The following is an 18,083-nucleotide window of genomic DNA, read 5'->3' as shown; positions in this document are numbered from 1 at the left end:
TTTCTGCGACTGGGACAAAATAAATGAGAAAGACAACATATCCAAGCATGATAGCAGGTAAACAACTTTATCAAACGGTTAACAGATAAACATCCATAGTTCAACTCAAGTGAAATGGCACAAACCTGTCAGACACCTTTTGAGAAACTTTTGTAATCGTTGTCTTTCATATTGCTCTTTCAAGTGTTCAATATTGACAAATCTAGCAACCGACAACACTAAATTCTGTCATCATTTACTCACCCTCATGTTGTTGCAAACACATGACAAAAATGATGACAGAAGTTTTATTTTTGGTTGAACTATTCCTTAAATAAGAATGACCATCCTAAAAGGTGTCTTGAATATTGATGTTTTCATGCTCTGAAAAGTCAATAAATCACACACAAACCACGTTTATCCTCACTGCAAGTCAACCCATATTTTGTCGTAGTCTGGGTTGTATTTTCTTTTAATTTACTTTACATCCTTTGCACTTCTAAAAACGGAGTTTTCCATCTTTCTCTCTCTTAGTAAATAAAAGATCAGTCAGACTCTGTGTTTTTGTTCTTCTGGATCTGAGTGATTTCTGGACTCATTCGTTCTGACGGACATCGAGAGAAGAGTTCTCAGAGCTCTCGGAAACTTCTAGAAAGACAGAAATGGAGCAATCTTACCATACCTCTGTATGAATTATTAGAGAATGGAAAGAAATAGAGTGGATGATAAAGGATGATGGAGAAAAAGATCATTTTATACGATTTGATCTTCAACAGGCAGCGATCCGCTCGCAGCAGTGAACAGCTCAAACGAGGGACATTTTTCAGTGAAATAACCACTTCAGTTTCGGTGTGTTCCTCTCACCCTAACCCTTCCATATGACTCCAGAAGACTTGGAAATAAAGTGCACGAGTCATGTGGACTACTTTTGATATGTCTAGTTTAAGTGTATTGTCTCTACAAACATGTTGGCTAATAAATCTAGGTTAAACTCAAATCAGACCCCGTTTACTTTAATTAAAGTGGTCAGGTGCGTGTGTTCCTGCAGCAGTGGTGGGTTATCTGCACGTGACTGTTGTGTGAAGGGTAACGGCTGCAGGCACTGACTCGACAGCCTCTGGGGTCCTTAATTTAGGCCACATGCATTACTTTTCTCTCTTTGGCTGTCAGATTAATGAGGCTGTAGTGTCAGAAGCAAACTCTAATCACAAACTCACAGTGAGGACATGTATACTGCCTACTATTTTTAAAGTAGTATGTGAAAGAGTATGCAATGATAAACGTAGTATGCAATATTATCGTCCAGCTACTCATTGTTATCTTGCTTTCATTGCATTTTCAGGTTTCAAAGACTTATGATGTTTACTCTCATTTAGACATATTAATCAAACAACAAATGCAATTTCTTTTTTCTTTTCTTTTTTATCCCCCTTTTCTCCCCCAATCTGGAATGCCCAATTCCCACTACTTAGCAGGTCCTCCTGGTGGCGTGGTTACTCACCTCAATCCGGGTGGCGGAGGACAAGTCTCAGTTGCCTCCGCTTCTGAGACCGTCAATCCGCGCATCTTATCACGTGATTCATTGTGCATGACACCGCGGAGACTCACAGCATGTGGAGGCTCATGCTACTCTCCCTGATCCACACACAACTTACCACACGCCCCATTGAGAACGATAACCACTAATTGCGACCATGAGGAGGTTACCCCATGTGACTCTACCCTCCCTAGCAACCGGGCCAATTTTGTTGCTTAGGAGACCTGGCTGGAGTCACTCAGCACACCCTGGATTCAAACTCGTGACTCCAGGTGTGGTAGTCAGCGTCAGTACTCGCTGAGATACCCAGACCCCCACAAATGCAATTTCAAATCAGTACGTTTGCATTCCAACACTGCTGAGAAAGTTTTATGTTTTGTACATTTCTAATGATATGTTGCTGACTGGTTAACTTGAACTACCTTAAATCACTGCAGATATATCTAGATTACTGAAATCACAGAATATTATTCAACTCTATGTGTGTCTGTATCTTGTGTAACCTCACGATCTGGTCCCTGCGGTGGTATTTGTACAGATGAATCTCTGCAATTAATTCTAATCTAATTAAAAAGCTTAAAGCATTGAGAGCATTAATTAAAAGATGAGTGATCAGAATGACAGATTACAGATTCACAGAATGAGAGAAAGTGTATTAGACAGACAATGTGTATTTTTTATTTATTTTTTTATTGATTCCACCAAATGAAACAGAAAAACAAAACATACATGTACAGAATCAACTTTTAACCCCTATTATTCTCTTTCCCCCTCCCAATCTTCAACCCCACCCTGACCCCCAACAAACATCCCTGTGGTCAAAACTAAAGTACACACACTACCGGTCAAAGGTTTTGAAACTCTTGACTGAAATGTTTCTCATGATCTTAAAAATCTTTTGATCTGAAGGCGTATGCTTAAATGTTTGAAATTAGTTTTGCAGACAAAAATATAATTGTGCCAACATATTAATTTATTTCATTATAAAACTAACATTTAATAAAAAAACAAAAAGTTTTTGAAATGGATGACTTGGACCAACTAATAAAGAAAAGCAGCCAATAAGTGCCCAACATAGACGGGAACTCCTTCAATACTGTTTAAAAAGCATCTCAGGGTGATACCTCAAGAAGCTGGTTGAGAAAATGTCAAGAGTACATGTCTGCTGATTCTAGACAAAGGGGGACTACTTTGAAGATGCTGAAATATAACACAGGTTTGATTTTATTTTGTCACAACATAATTTCCATTTATGTTATTCTAAAATGTGAATAAATAAATAAATAAATAAATATATATATATATATATATATATATATGATAAAGAATGAGTAAGTGTTTCAAAACTTTTGACCGGTAGTGTATATATATATATATAGATAATAATCACACACATTTAAAACTATAAATCCCTCTCCACTGCCCCTCCCCGAGAGCCTTCCAAAAAGGTCAAATAGCTGCGCAACTTCCTATTAAATACCCCCAGATCGCCTAGCCTTCTCTCTGACATTTCTTCAAATGCCGCCACCCCGCTCATCTCCGTGCACCACTCCCGAAATGAGGGTGCTCCAGCCGACCTCCATCCCCTAAGAATAATTTGTCTGCCAATCATAACACTGGCTAGAACCCAATTTCTTATGTATTTATCCCCTATATTGATGACGGCCCCATCGCCTAAAATACAGAGTCTGGGGCAAAATGAAACTGAGTGCCCAATACGTCACACATAAAACTCTGAACCCTCAACCAGAATTCTTGGATCTTAACACACCACCAAAAAACATGGCTTGTGTCTCCATCTTCTGATTGGCATCTCAAGCAGGTTGGTGTGTCATTAAGACCGAGCCTATACAATCTAGAGGGGGTCCAATAGAATCTATGTAAAATCTTAAATTGCATCAGATGCACCCTTGCATCTCTAGATGTACACTTGATGCTTTTAAGAATTCTAGCCCACACTCCCTCCTCCAATACCAAGTTTAAATCTTTCTCCCATAATCTCTTAAGAGAAATTGAAGCTCCATCCCCCAGACTCTGAATTAACAGGGAGTAATACACTGATGCCTCATGACCTTTTCCAAAAGCAGTAATCACCAATCCCAGAGTATCTGCCACTTTAGGGGGTGTGAGCTACTCCCAAAAACAATACAGAGCAGGTGGCACAGCTGTAAATACCTAAAGAACTGAGATCTGGGAATCCCAAAATGTTGAACCATATTTTCAAAGGATCTCAACACTCCACTCTCATATAGCTCATATACTGAGTGTATTAACCTCCCTCACAATCCACTCTGACCAGCAAATAAAGGACTTTTCAATGCTATCAAATTGCTTGAAATAAGAGAGGGGGACATCTACAGGGAGAGATTGTAGCAGGTAGTTGAATTTTGGAATACAATTCATTTTAATAACATTAACCTTCCCAATCATCGATAAATGTAATGAAGCCCATCTGTCCACATCACTCGAAAACCTTTTTATTAAGGTGTCAAAATTAACTCTGACTAAATCACACAAATTTGCTGGGAATAAAATGCCCAAATACTTAATGCCCTGTTTGGGCCACTGGAAGGTGCCCGGCTGGAAAGCCGTTACTGGGCAGTACACTGTCAGAGCTAAAGCTTCGGATTTAGACCAATTAACTCTGTATCCTGAGAATTGAGGAAAGGAGGCAAGGCATAGATCTAGTAGGGTCGGAGACGAATAATAAAATATCATCTGCGTAAAGCAGAAGCTTATACGCCACACCTCCCACCACCACCCCTGGAAAATCATCCTCCTTTCTTATCGCAGCTGCTAATGGTTCCAGGGCAAGACAGAACAATAATGGGGAAAGAGGGCAACCCTGCCGAGAGCCCCTATTCAGAGTAAAATAATCTGAAATGAATCCATTTTTTGTACCGCCACTACCAGGTGTCTATAAAGTAACTAAATCCATCCAATAAAAGTATTCCCAAACCCGTATATTTCCAAAATCTTAAAAAGATAATCCCATTCTACCATATCAAACGCTTTTTCGGTGTCAAGTGAGATGGCAGCGACCGGAGTCTGATCGTTCACCACTGCCGTCGTCGTCTTTTCTTAATGTATTTAGTTAATGTTGTTAGTTTTGCACTGTTTTTGTTGTACACAAAACGGTCTCCAGAAGTGATAAAAAAAATCTGATGAAACTTCTCATTGGGATATTTGGAGATTTCATAAAAAAAATTAAAGTAACAAATTTGATTGATTGATTGATTGGTTGGTTGGTTGGTTGGTTGGTTGATTAATTGGTTGGTTGGTTGGTTGGTTGATTGATTGATTGGTTGGGTGGTTGGTTGATTGGTTGGTTGATTGGTTGGTTGATTGATTGGTTGGGTGGTTGATTGATTGTTGGTTGTTTGGTTGATTGGTTGGGTGGTTGATTGATTGATTGATTGATTGATTGATTGATTGGTTGGTTGGTTGGTTGATTGGTCGATTGATTGATTGATCGATTGATTGATTGATTGATTGATTGATTGACATTAGTTTTAACATTAAAATGTGACCATGATCAGTCACATGATCGGTAATATGAACCAATGATGAAATCTAATTTTTGTATCTGTGAATGTATGTCAACATGTTAGATTTGGTATTCCAGATCTGGAAGTAGATTTTAAAAATCTATTTAATTGAAGAGTAATTGAAGATATCTAAAAATGTTTTCTTAATAGTAAGAAAGTCAAAATAGTTGCCACTGGTAAACACCAAATTAAAGATATCAAATATGAGCATTTATACTAGTTGTAATTCAGTTATTGATATTAGGAATGGACATTTGCGCAAGTAACCAAGTAATTATTGGTATAAAAATGACCACTTTTACTAGTAAGAAGAAGTGCATTGCTTATATGTGAAACTGGAATGTCAAATATAAGAAATAAATGATAGAAATCTGTTGTAGTGATTTGAACAGGAGTGAATGACAGATCATTGTAAAATTATACTAGTAAAAATGCACTTGCAGATCACAATAATTATGTTTTTACCATACTATTTGCAAAAATTCCATTTTTCATATCGAGAATGTGTATTTATGTGAGCAATGGTATCATTTTTATATACATAACGTTTTTACTAGTGCAAGCCTAATTATTATTATAAAAAATGTGCACTTTTACTATAGTCATAATTCCATTCCTGATGACAAGATGGAGCATTTTAACTAGTAAAAGTTGAATTGTTGAAATCTATATTTCACATCCTGTACAAGATTAATTGTTGAAAGGGCTTTCGAAACATTAACGCAAATGAGATTTGAGTTTCCGATCAGTCAGACAGAAAATCATGTGAGCTTGGAGCAACATAAGGGTGAGTAAATGATGACAGATTTACAGATTTAGGCAAACTGTCCCTGTAACTGTACCATTGCAATCAGTGTAATTAAATGAATGTTTCGCCCAAGCTTCATTTATTGAGCAGATGTGCTTTTGATTTATAATAACTGTAATTAACAGTGGTAATATCTACCACAACACTGACCTCTGACCAGCACAAACACGGCACATATTTGCCTCTAAACGCTGCTGTTTATGGACAGAATGAGGGGATAATTCTAGTTTAATGCTTGTTGATGAGTAATTAGCAAAGAACAGTGACGAAGGTGGTCAGTTCATCAGTGACTGAGAAAATACAACTGTAAAAATGAGAATTATTCACACAAACTTTCACACATTAGCTGCCTACTTAGACAGTATTTGAAGGCATCACACACTCAACATGTACGTTGTTTAGACCTCACAAGCATCCTCTAGAAACTTCTCTCTAGCATCACGCGTGCAGTCTCGTCTATCTGATCAGTTAAGTGTGATGGGGGAAGAGTGTCGTGTCTGTCACGTCTCTCATTTCACGCTTTAATTGACTAAACTGGAATTCAGGCCAGGAAAAGAGAACAGCTTCAAAAGACACTTTGATCTTGCCGCACACATTCCCCGTCTGTCTCTCGTATGTTTATTTTCTGTCGATTTGCATGTGTTTTGCATGAACTGTCTGTGGTTAACATTCTCAAGATGTGTTTTTCAGCTTTGCGGAATTTGATGTCTCTTTGGTGTTTTTTTTAGGGGTTCAAGTGCTTAGCACTGAAATCCTATTTTAATTGTTAAGATTTTTATTATTATTATTATTATTATTATTATTATTATTATTATTCCGCCATAAAACTGATTGGGCAGAGCAAACCGTAAGGCCTAGAGACTTGAAACTTGGTCAGATGGTAGTAGTATTGCTCGCTACTCAGAAACACTGACTCAGCCAAATCAGTCAATAGGGGGCGCTACAGCGATCAAAAACATAAAACTGCTCATAACTCCTAGACCGTTTGTTGTAGACTCAATTTCATTTCCGCCTATAAAATGTTCCACCATCTTGGATTTTTCATAAAACCTACTTTTGCGAACTAGTCCTAGGTTTTTCGTCTGATCGGGACAAAACCAGTGCCAAACGATTCTATGGAGTCTCAATATTAAAAGTTATCCAAAAAAGTTTGAACTTTCGACTCGAGCTAGCTATGGTATGCGAAAACATCGGAAGTAGGAGTGGCCAATTGTATGTAAATGGCTATAACTTTTGAAGGAAATGAGATATCTTCACCAAACTTGGTATGCTTATGTAAGAGGTCAATCTTTGGTTGGCCAGAAAAGTTGGCGTGGTTTTGCCACATGGTGGCGCTATAATACCAAAAAAACATGAATTGGCTGTAACTATGAAACCGTTAATCCTATTGACTTCAAAATTTGCATACATTGTCTTTGTCTCAGCTGCCATAATTGGCTATATGGACATTCACATATGCTGAAAAACATGGCCGCCATCAGCCAATCAAATTTTAGCAGCTATTACACAAGGTTAACAATGACCGATCAGAACGAAACTTGGTGGACCTATTTGACTCTTGGTCTGAGAGGGTTGAGCAAAGTTTTAAAAAATTTGGCCACTATTTGGTGCTATCACGATTTTTGTAGGTGTTAATGGTTGTATATAATGCAGTGTTATGAAAAAACACAAGTAATATATAATCACATAATAGCTCTTCTCATTCTAAACAACTGTGCCTCAAGAAGCATTGGTGTCTGTCAAACCGTTTGGTAAATATTTCAGATAACGTTAAAAACCTACTTTTGCGAACTAGTCCTAGGTTTTTCACCCAATCGGAACCAAACCAGTGCAGAAATATACTCTGGAGTCTGATTATCAATAATTATAAAAAAAAAAAAGTTGAAATTTTGACTCACGGTTGCTAAGGGGTGCCAAAACATTCGAAAAGGGCGGGCCATTTTTTACTAAAATGGCTATAACACCCGAACGAAATGAGATATTTTCACCAAGTTCGGTACACATGTGTATGAGCTCAATCTGAGGTCACAATAAAAAAAACGCTACTTGGTGGCGCTATAACAGGAAAAAAACACGAAAACAGCTCTATGCAACCGTTAGTCTGATTGAGTTGAAAATCAGCATGCAGTGTCTTTGTCCAAGGTGCCATGACTGTGTATGAGGACATTGGCATATCTCAAAAAACATGGCCGCCATCAGCCAATGAAGTTTGAGCACCTATTAGACAAGGTTAACAGAGGCCGATCGGCACAAAACTCGGTGGGCCTGTTCGACTCCTGACCCTAGAGGTCTGTGAGAAATTTAAAAGAATGCTCGTTAGCAGATGGCGCTAACGAGTTTTACGCCTCTGTAATCATGTGGTGTTTCACACATACACACAATGGCTGTGTCCCAATTCAAAGGCTTCATCCTTCGAAGGACTCGGACTTCAAAGACCACGTCTTCGAAGGCCGTGAAGGTCAGACTGAGCATTGTTAATTGGAACAGTCTAGCCTACGGTGGACTGTTCATGTCACCTAACAACTGTGACAGCTGCCGAGTGACTGTAACGTTTGTACTGGACTTTTTTGAAAGTTATATTAAACTGTCTGAAAACAAAACAGGGTTCACAAACTGTCTAAATATTTTCATTTCTGTATATAATAAAGAGTATAAACTATACACCTTAGTAAGATATAAGTCAACATTTGAACCACTTTAAAGTATTTTTTATTTATTTTTTTACATTTGTATCATTAGATATTTGAGTAAGTTGAAACCCAATACTTACGTTTAAAAGTGTAATTCGGCAATTTCTCTCAAATAAAATCCTGTCGTCACTGGTGCGCAATGAATTCTGGGGTAGGCAAGGCCGCAAAGGATCCATTTGTTGTATCCTTCATTTCACGGGAAACGAAGGATGCATTTGGAGGCCGCATTTGAAGGAGCCTTCGAATTGGGACAGCCTTTGTTGCGCAGCAGTGACGCAATCGGCCTTCGAATGCGACCTTTGAAGGATGCAGCCTCTGAATTGGGATGCAGCTATAATTCATATCATTTGTTAGATCTCCTCATGCTGAACAACTTTGCCCCAAGAACCACTGCTGTCAATCAAATCATTCATTAAATATTCACGATTATGTAAAAAAAATACTTTTGTGAACTAGTCCTAGGTTTTTCGCTCAACCTCAATAAAACCAATGCAGTACAATTCTCTGGACTCTCTAGGTCAATAATTATCAAAAAAAAAAAAAAAAATATTTGAACTTCACCCTTTGGGTAGCTATAACAGTGTCATTTAGAAAATGGTCATGGTCAAGTGTACAAATAAGCCCATAATTCCTTAACAAAAACTCAGAACTTCACGAAATTAGGAGAGCACATGCGACATATGATTCTAAACAAGCATGCAGACTTTTATGGAGATCGGACCATAGGTGGCACTATGAGCATTAAAAAGCTTTAAAAAACATGTATTTCCTTAGTAAATTGCCTGTATTGGCTGTAAATGGTCTATTCCATCTATGATCTAGGTGGTTACATGCTTGCTAAATAAAAAATAATTTATGCTTAAAGGCCTTAAACAGCTTGAACCCCATTAACTGCTGCTCGCAGCTATATTAATGTATTTATTTCTATTAAAACTAGTAGATTTCTTTTCCTTTTTTCTTACATTAAAACACTCTTGGAAACTTTTCACCGCACCTTTATCATTTATTGTTGATGCATTTCAAATGCCTTTCATGTACAGGATGAGTTTCATTGTTGTCACATTTTAAAGGAAAAATATCTCAAATCAGTCCACATAACTTGTAATAAATTGGTAACACTTACAATAAGGTTCTATTTATTAACATGATTAAATGCGTTATAAACTAACAATGAACCATTTTTACAGCATTTATTGATGTTGGTTAATGTTACAGTGTGTTATAAAAGTACTATTGTTCATTGTTCGTTCATATTAGATCATAATGCATTTACTAATGTAAATTTACACTGTAAAAACACTGTTGTTTTTACAAACAAAAACAAAAAAAAAACTGGCATCTGTGGTTGCCAGAATAATTATGTTAAAAATACACTGAAATTGTAAACAACTTTACAGAACATCCTGTAAATTTTACAGTTTAAAACTGTTGTAATTTACATTGTGGAAATGCCCAATTATTGTTTTTTGCTATAATTTTAAAAATAATTTACTGTAAAAAGTACATGTACTCTCTTGTTAAACATAATGTAAATTTTTATCATTAATTATACAAGAAAAACACACTTTTTACATCTAAAATCTAAATTTAAAAAAACGTTACTGTATATTTTACAGTTAATACTCATTAATCAATTAAAGTTGTATTTCTGTAGCATTTTTTACAGTCTTTTACCATTAAAATTACAGACATTTACAGTGTACACAACTTTAATAAAAAAAATAAAAATAATTAAAAAATAATAATAATAATAATACATTTTGTAGTATGTTACAATTAGGGCTGTCGTTCTATTAAAACTTTTAATCAAATTAATCACATGAGATGCAGATTAACTGATAGATATTTGTTGAGAAGGCCCTCAAATCCCAATAATTCAATTCATAACGGTGAAATAATTATAAATAGTTACATGTAAATCATTTAAAATATTACATGTAATAAAAATAATAATTCAGATCATTTAAATACATTACATTGTGGCAAGCGAGTAAAGCATTGATAAGACAATACAAAAAGTGGCTTTGTAAATCAATATATTGTTTATTTCCATATGTTGAACATAAGCCATTCATTGGCCTTCAGTCCAGAGCAATTCATTTATTAATATAATTCGTCATTCTGCAAGTCTGAGTGTTGTTTGTTCTCTGTACAGCTGCATGTTCTCTATGCAAAAAAAAAGTGAATAATTAAATAAAGAGCAAAAGTCAAGTTGTCCTTTGTGAATAAAAACAATGTCAAAATGTTAAAAAAATGTTTACCCTCAGCTTATTGTCGGAAATGACCACATGACCAAAAGTGGCCTTTGTTGAAGAAGCACGCTCTTTATGTAGAAACTTTTACGATGACCCATTTTTCATTAAAATATGTACACCTGTCAGTGTGAAACATCAATGTATTTGTCACATAAGTACATTAGTTTCATCACATAAAGCTACGAATAAATTAATCTGGCGAATGGCATAAATGACGTAACATGTACGCACCGCTCTACGCTCTCGCCTCCGGATAGAAGATCGATTCATTCACAGTGTCACGTTGATGCCTCCTCACATGAATCATTCATTCATCACTTCCTCTCTGTGTTTTTATTTCGTTCTGTATCACACAGATACTCATGGACACACTAAAACAGTAAAACATCTATCAAACATTTATATGATGTTGTACAAGCTTTAGATTTGCAGCTGAATTTAGATGTTGAGTCGTGGTTTGTGGATACTAATAAAGTACTATGGTGGGATCACATGGCAACACTCTGACACAGTATATTGTGGTTCTGAATGATTATCATATTCATTATCATAGATCATAAAAATATTGTGTGGTGTATTACACATGTGCATTAAATATTTAATAATATCAGTGGAATCACACGTGTAACACTGGTTGGTTTAAACTGCTGCATCAATCCTAACACACAAATTCATCCCCCCACATACAAAACTACCCTATCTGGTGGCCGTCGAGACCCCCCGTCGAGTCCTGCCATGATATCCGTCCTTCCGTGTGATCATCGTCTCGCACAACCAGTATCCCGGTAGTGCACTGTAGCCCCACGCTAAATCCAAGCTTCTGTCACCAAGACAAATTTCTTGTATGTGTAAGCATACTTGGCAATAAAGCTTATTCTGATTCTGCTCCAGGTGGTTTGCATCACTAGTCAGCAACGTGCCCTACTCACATGCTCTGGAGCAATCATCACAATATGTTTAAAAAAATTCCACCCACTTAATAGATTCAGAGTAGTTAACTACTTTTTGTCACTAGGTTGTTGTGTAGCTTGACTGTCGTTCAATCATGACGACTGTCAGAATAAAATGACAAAGTATTGTAATGATTATGACAGTAAGTAGATTTAGTTTTGACTGAGTAGATCTACTAGACTGGCTGCTGTGTCCTGAAACAAGAAGCTGTTAACACACAACACAAACCCACAACAATCCAAATCTGCCCTCTAAAACACACACTAACCATATGTGCATGTGTTCCTGGGCCAGCGTGGCCAAAAAGCGTAACGCTAATGGACTGACTCGTTATGTGTGCCTGGACCGGAAGAGCCCAGATCTTATTTAACTAGTGAATTAGCCTAGCTAAGTGTAACTGTGCTGGCGTAGTAGTTAATTTAAGATAATGACCTAAACTAGCTAAGTGTACCTGTGCTAGTGTAGTAGTTTATTTAAGCTAATGACCTAAACTAGATAAGTGTAACTGTGCTGGTGTAGTAGTTTATTTAAGCTAATGACCTAAACTAGATAAGTGTAACTGTGCTGGCGTAGTAGTTTATTTAAGCTAATGACCTAAACTAGCTAAGTGTAACTGTGCTGGTGTAGTAGTTTATTTAAGCTAATGACCTAAACTAGCTAAGTGTAACTGTGCTGGTGTAGTAGTTTATTTAAGCTAATGACCTAAACTAGCTAAGTGTAACTGTGCTGGTGTAGTAGTTTATTTAAGATAATGACCTAAACTAGATAAGTGTACCTGTGCTGGCGTAGTAGTTTATTTAAGCTAATGACCTAAACTAGATAAGTGTACCTGTGCTGGCGTAGTAGTTTATTTAAGCTAATGACCTAAACTAGATAAGTGTAACTGTGCTGGTGTAGTAGTTTATTTAAGCTAATGACCTAAACTAGATAAGTGTAACTGTGCTGGTGTAGTAGTTTATTTAAGCTAATGACCTGAACTAGCTAAGTGTACCTGTGCTGGTGTAGTAGTTTATTTAAGCTAATGACCTGAACTAGCTAAGTGTACCTGTGCTGGTGTAGTAGTTTATTTAAGCTAATGACCTAAACTAGCTAAGTGTACCTGTGCTGGCGTAGTAGTTTATTTAAGCTAATGACCTAAACTAGCTAAGTGTAACTGTGCTGGCGTAGTAGTTTATTTAAGGTAATGACCTAAACTAGATAAGTGTAACTGTGCTGGCGTAGTAGTTTATTTAAGCTAATGACCTAAACTAGCTAAGTGTAACTGTGCTGGCGTAGTAGTTTATTTAAGCTAATGACCTAAACTAGCTAAGTGTACCTGTGCTGATGTAGTAGTTTATTTAAGCTAATGACCTAAACTAGCTAAGTGTAACTGTGCTGGCGTAGTAGTTTATTTAAGCTAATGACCTAAACTAGATAAGTGTAACTGTGCTGGCGTAGTAGTTTATTTAAGCTAATGACCTAAACTAGCTAAGTGTAACTGTGCTGACGTAGTAGTTTATTTAAGCTAATGACCGAAACTAGATAAGTGTAACTGTGCTGGCGTAGTAGTTTATTTAAGATAATGACCTAAACTAGCTAAGTGTAACTGTGCTGGCATAGTAGTTTATTTAAGATAATGACCTAAACTAGCTAAGTGTAACTGTGCTGGCGTAGTAGTTTATTTAAGCTAATGACCTAAATTAGATAAGTGTAACTGTGCTGGCGTAGTAGTTTATTTAAGATAATGACCTAAACTAGATAAGTGTAACTGTGCTGGTGTAGTAGTTTATTTAAGATAATGACCTAAACTAGCTAAGTGTAACTGTGCTGGCGTAGTAGTTTATTTAAGCTAATGACCTAAACTAGATAAGTGTACCTGTGCTGGTGTAGTAGTTTATTTAAGCTAATGACCTAAACTAGATAAGTGTAACTGTGCTGGTGTAGTAGTTTATTTAAGCTAATGACCTAAACTAGCTAAGTGTAACTGTGCTGGTGTAGTAGTTTATTTAAGATAATGACCCAAACTAGATAAGTGTACCTGTGCTGGCGTAGTAGTTTATTTAAGATAATGACCTATACTAGATAAGTGTAACTGTGCTGGCGTAGTAGTTTATTTAAGCTAATGACCTAAACTAGATAAGTGTAACTGTGGTGGCGTAGTAGTTTATTTAAGCTAATGACCTAAACTAGCTAAGTGTACCTGTGCTGGCGTAGTAGTTTATTTAAGCTAATGACCTAAACTAGCTAAGTGTAACTGTGCTGGTGTAGTAGTTTAAGCTAATGACCTAAACTAGCTAAGTGTACCTGTGCTGGCGTAGTAGTTTATTTAAGCTAATGACCTAAACTAGCTAAGTGTAACTGTGCTGGCGTAGTAGTTTATTTAAGATAATGACCTAAACTAGCTAAGTGTAACTGTGCTGGCGTAGTAGTTTATTTAAGATAATGACCTAAACTAGCTAAGTGTACCTGTGCTGGCGTAGTAGTTTATTTAAGCTTATGACCTAAACTAGATAAGTGTAACTGTGCTGGTGTAGTAGTTTATTTAAGCTAATGACCTAAACTAGCTAAGTGTAACTGTGCTGGCATAGTAGTTTATTTAAGCTAATGACCTAAACTAGCTAAGTGTAACTGTGCTGGTGTAGTAGTTTAAGCTAATGACCTAAACTAGCTAAGTGTACCTGTGCTGGCGTAGTAGTTTATTTAAGCTAATGACCTAAACTAGCTAAGTGTGACTGTGCTGGCGTAGTAGTTTATTTAAGATAATGACATAAACTAGCTAAGTGTAACTGTGCTGGTGTAGTAGTTTATTTAAGATAATGACCTAAACTAGCTAAGTGTAACTGTGCTGGTGTAGTAGTTTATTTAAGATAATGACCTAAACTAGCTAAGTGTACCTGTGGTGGCGTAGTAGTTTATTTAAGCTAATGACCTAAACTAGATAAGTGTAACTGTGCTGGTGTAGTAGTTTATTTAAGCTAATGACCTAAACTAGCTAAGTGTACCTGTGCTGGTGTAGTAGTTTATTTAAGATAATGACCTAAACTAGCTAAGTGTAACTGTGCTGGTGTAGTAGTTTATTTAAGATAATGACCTAAACTAGCTAAGTGTACCTGTGGTGGCGTAGTAGTTTATTTAAGCTAATGACCTAAACTAGCTAAGTGTAACTGTGCTGGTGTAGTAGTTTATTTAAGATAATGACCTAAACTAGCTAAGTGTACCTGTGCTGGCGTAGTAGTTTATTTAAGCTAATGACCTAAACTAGCTAAGTGTACCTGTGCTGGCGTAGTAGTTTATTTAAGCTAATGACCTAAACTAGCTAAGTGTAACTGTGCTGGTGTAGTAGTTTAAGCTAATGACCTAAACTAGCTAAGTGTACCTGTGCTGGTGTAGTAGTTTAAGCTATTGACCTAAACTAGCTAAGTGTACCTGTGCTGGTGTAGTAGTTTATTTAAGCTAATGACCTAAACTAGATAAGTGTAACTGTGCTGGTGTAGTAGTTTATTTAAGATAATGACCTAAACTAGCTAAGTGTACCTGTGCTGGTGTAGTAGTTTATTTAAGATAATGACCTAAACTAGATAAGTGTAACTGTGCTGGCGTAGTAGTTTATTTAAGCTAATGACCTAAACTAGATAAGTGTACCTGTGCTGGCGTAGTAGTTTATTTAAGATAATGACCTAAACTAGATAAGTGTACCTGTGCTGGTGTAGTAGTTTATTTAAGCTAATGACCTAAACTAGATAAGTGTAACTGTGCTGGTGTAGTAGTTTATTTAAGCTAATGACCTAAACTAGCTAAGTGTACCTGTGCTGGTGTAGTAGTTTATTTAAGCTAATGACCTAAACTAGCTAAGTGTAACTGTGCTGGTGTAGTAGTTTAAGCTAATGACCTAAACTAGCTAAGTGTACCTGTGCTGGTGTAGTAGTTTATTTAAGTTAATGACCTAAACTAGCTAAGTGTAACTGTGCTGGTATAGTAGTTTATTTAAGCTAATGACCTAAACTAGCTAAGTGTACCTGTGCTGGTGTAGTAGTTTATTTAAGCTAATGACCTAAACTAGCTAAGTGTAACTGTGCTTGTGTAGTAGTTTAAGCTAATTGCCTAAACTAGCTAAGTGTACCTGTGCTGGTGTAGTAGTTTATTTAAGCTAATGACCTAAACTAGCTAAGTGTACCTGTGCTGGTGTAGTAGTTTATTTAAGCTAATGACCTAAACTAGCTAAGTGTAACTGTGCTGGTGTAGTAGTTTAAGCTAATGACCTAAACTAGCTAAGTGTACCTGTGCTGGTGTAGTAGTTTATTTAAGTTAATGACCTAAACTAAGACTTGACCAGAGGTGGGTAGAGTAGCCAAAATCTTTACTGAAGTAAAAATACAATTACTTAAAAAAATAAATAAAAACAAATTACTCAAGTAGAAATAAAAGTAGTAATGTTATAAATTACTCGAGTAAGTGTAAGACAGTAGCCAATAAAAAGAAAACTCACGTAGTGAGTAACTAGTTACTTTCACATATAATGTAATGGATGTTTACTCTCCTATATTCCGGTACATGATACACATTTAACATGCATGACATGAATTATAATACTAATACTATTAATATTATTGTTAATAATGGAAATTGTCATCATTCACCACCATGTTGTTCCAAACCCATATGACTTCTTTCTTCCATGCATTAAATTAAAGGGATAGTTCACCAAAATAAATAAATCCTCTCATCATTTACTCATCATGATATCCCAGATGTGTATGATTTTCTTTCTTCTGCGGAACACAAATGAAGATTTTTAGAAGAATATTTCAGCTCTGTAGGTCCATACAATGCAAGTGAATGATAACCAGAACTTTGAAGCTCCAAAAAGCACATAAAAGCAGCATAAAAGTAATCCATAACACATAAGACAGTGGTTTTCAGGAGCAATGTGATAGGTGAGAGTAACAGAGCACTATCACTTTAAGGATGCTTCTCAGATTTGGACGAATCTGTCAATTAGAAGAGAAGTTTGGAAACCTTTTTCTAGTATTTATTACGGTGATCAATGTCACACAGTCCCAAGTTATATATAATGTTTAATTATACACTGAAGTAAGATCATGCTTTATTCATGCCTTCTGTCGTTCACAGCTTCTTACATCCTGTGTGAATTTAGTTCAGTGACGGTCCAGCATCGTCAGTGTCGAAAGAACCCTAAGGGGGTAAACTGCACCTTATCTCTGTGTTTGAAAGCTTGTTGTCTATAAGACAAAGCCGCCCGCATCTGTCAAACACTGCGCATGTGCAGAAATGCTCACCATCACGATCGGCAGGGCAAAACATTTGCACTTAACGCTGATATGTACAAGCATTTATACAGAAATTTACTTAAGAGTGAAAAGTACCCACCATAAAACATACTCATAAAAGTACATTTTTCCCCAAATGTTACTCCAGTAAATGTAACGGAGTAAATGTAGCACGTTACTACCCGCCTCTGGACTTTACCTAGTTAGAAACACACTTTTGTGTGTGCAGTCGCCTGTGGCCAAAGCTTACCTTTGACAAAACGATGATGATGTGTAGCAAACTAATGCAGATAAACCCCTAGTGACCGCCTGAGTAAATATTATAAGAGCGCCTGTAGACACGTGCACAGTCAAATGGAGTATATTTTGAAAGGATAGTGTGTTCGACTGTGCGCATACGCTAGCTTTAAGTAGCTTTACTAACACACACACATAAACTTTACACTATAACTCTGTCACTCTATTAGCACCATGAATGCAGTCTCTCTTTTACACAATCAGCTCTTGAGTATCTGAGATATAGTTTTTTATTATTATTCAATATCAGCGCACTGCTTTATTTCACAGGATTGCAGTGTTAAATCAGTGAGAGTGTTAGAGATTTTTGGCTGATATCTCAAATGAGGAGAACGACCTTTAATGACAGTCTTATTAGACAGCATAATTCTGCCACCTGATTGAGATGAATTTATATGCTAATGGATGTGGAACTCCAGGTATATTAGATTTCCTTGATTTGTGTGGTTATGGTTTAGTCCGACACAAAGTTTCAGCTGTTAAAAGCTCTTAAACAATAAAAATTGATTGTAAGTGTGTAATGGTTGGTTTGGTGTTTTGAATGCTTATGAAAATGATCGCATATTCAAGGAATATAACCAAAGTGAACTGCCGGATCTCATGAAAATCACGTGACTATAGTGACATTCAGAATGACATTACATGGTTTATGACACGTATCGCAGCAGTTCTGAGGTGAAATGTTCACTGTGTGGCGCTTAAAGCGAGTTAAATGTTCTCCATTCAGACTGTTGGGCTCACTGTATTTTTT

At 36.5% G+C, this 18,083-nt stretch overlaps 1 protein-coding gene across 8 annotated transcripts in view; it reads left to right on the top strand.

Annotated features, from left to right (window-relative positions):
* LOC127447463 (neurexin-2-like) overlaps positions 1-18,083 on the top strand; it is a 605,483-nt gene that overhangs the window by 545,945 nt on the left and 41,455 nt on the right. The gene's annotated exons all lie outside the window — the stretch shown is intronic.

Source organism: Myxocyprinus asiaticus, chromosome 1 (genome assembly GCF_019703515.2).
Source record: "Myxocyprinus asiaticus isolate MX2 ecotype Aquarium Trade chromosome 1, UBuf_Myxa_2, whole genome shotgun sequence".
NCBI classification, from domain to species: domain Eukaryota; kingdom Metazoa; phylum Chordata; class Actinopteri; order Cypriniformes; family Catostomidae; genus Myxocyprinus; species Myxocyprinus asiaticus.
Note: the sequence above shows the minus strand (reverse complement) of the source record. Positions and strands in the feature narration are given on the sequence as shown.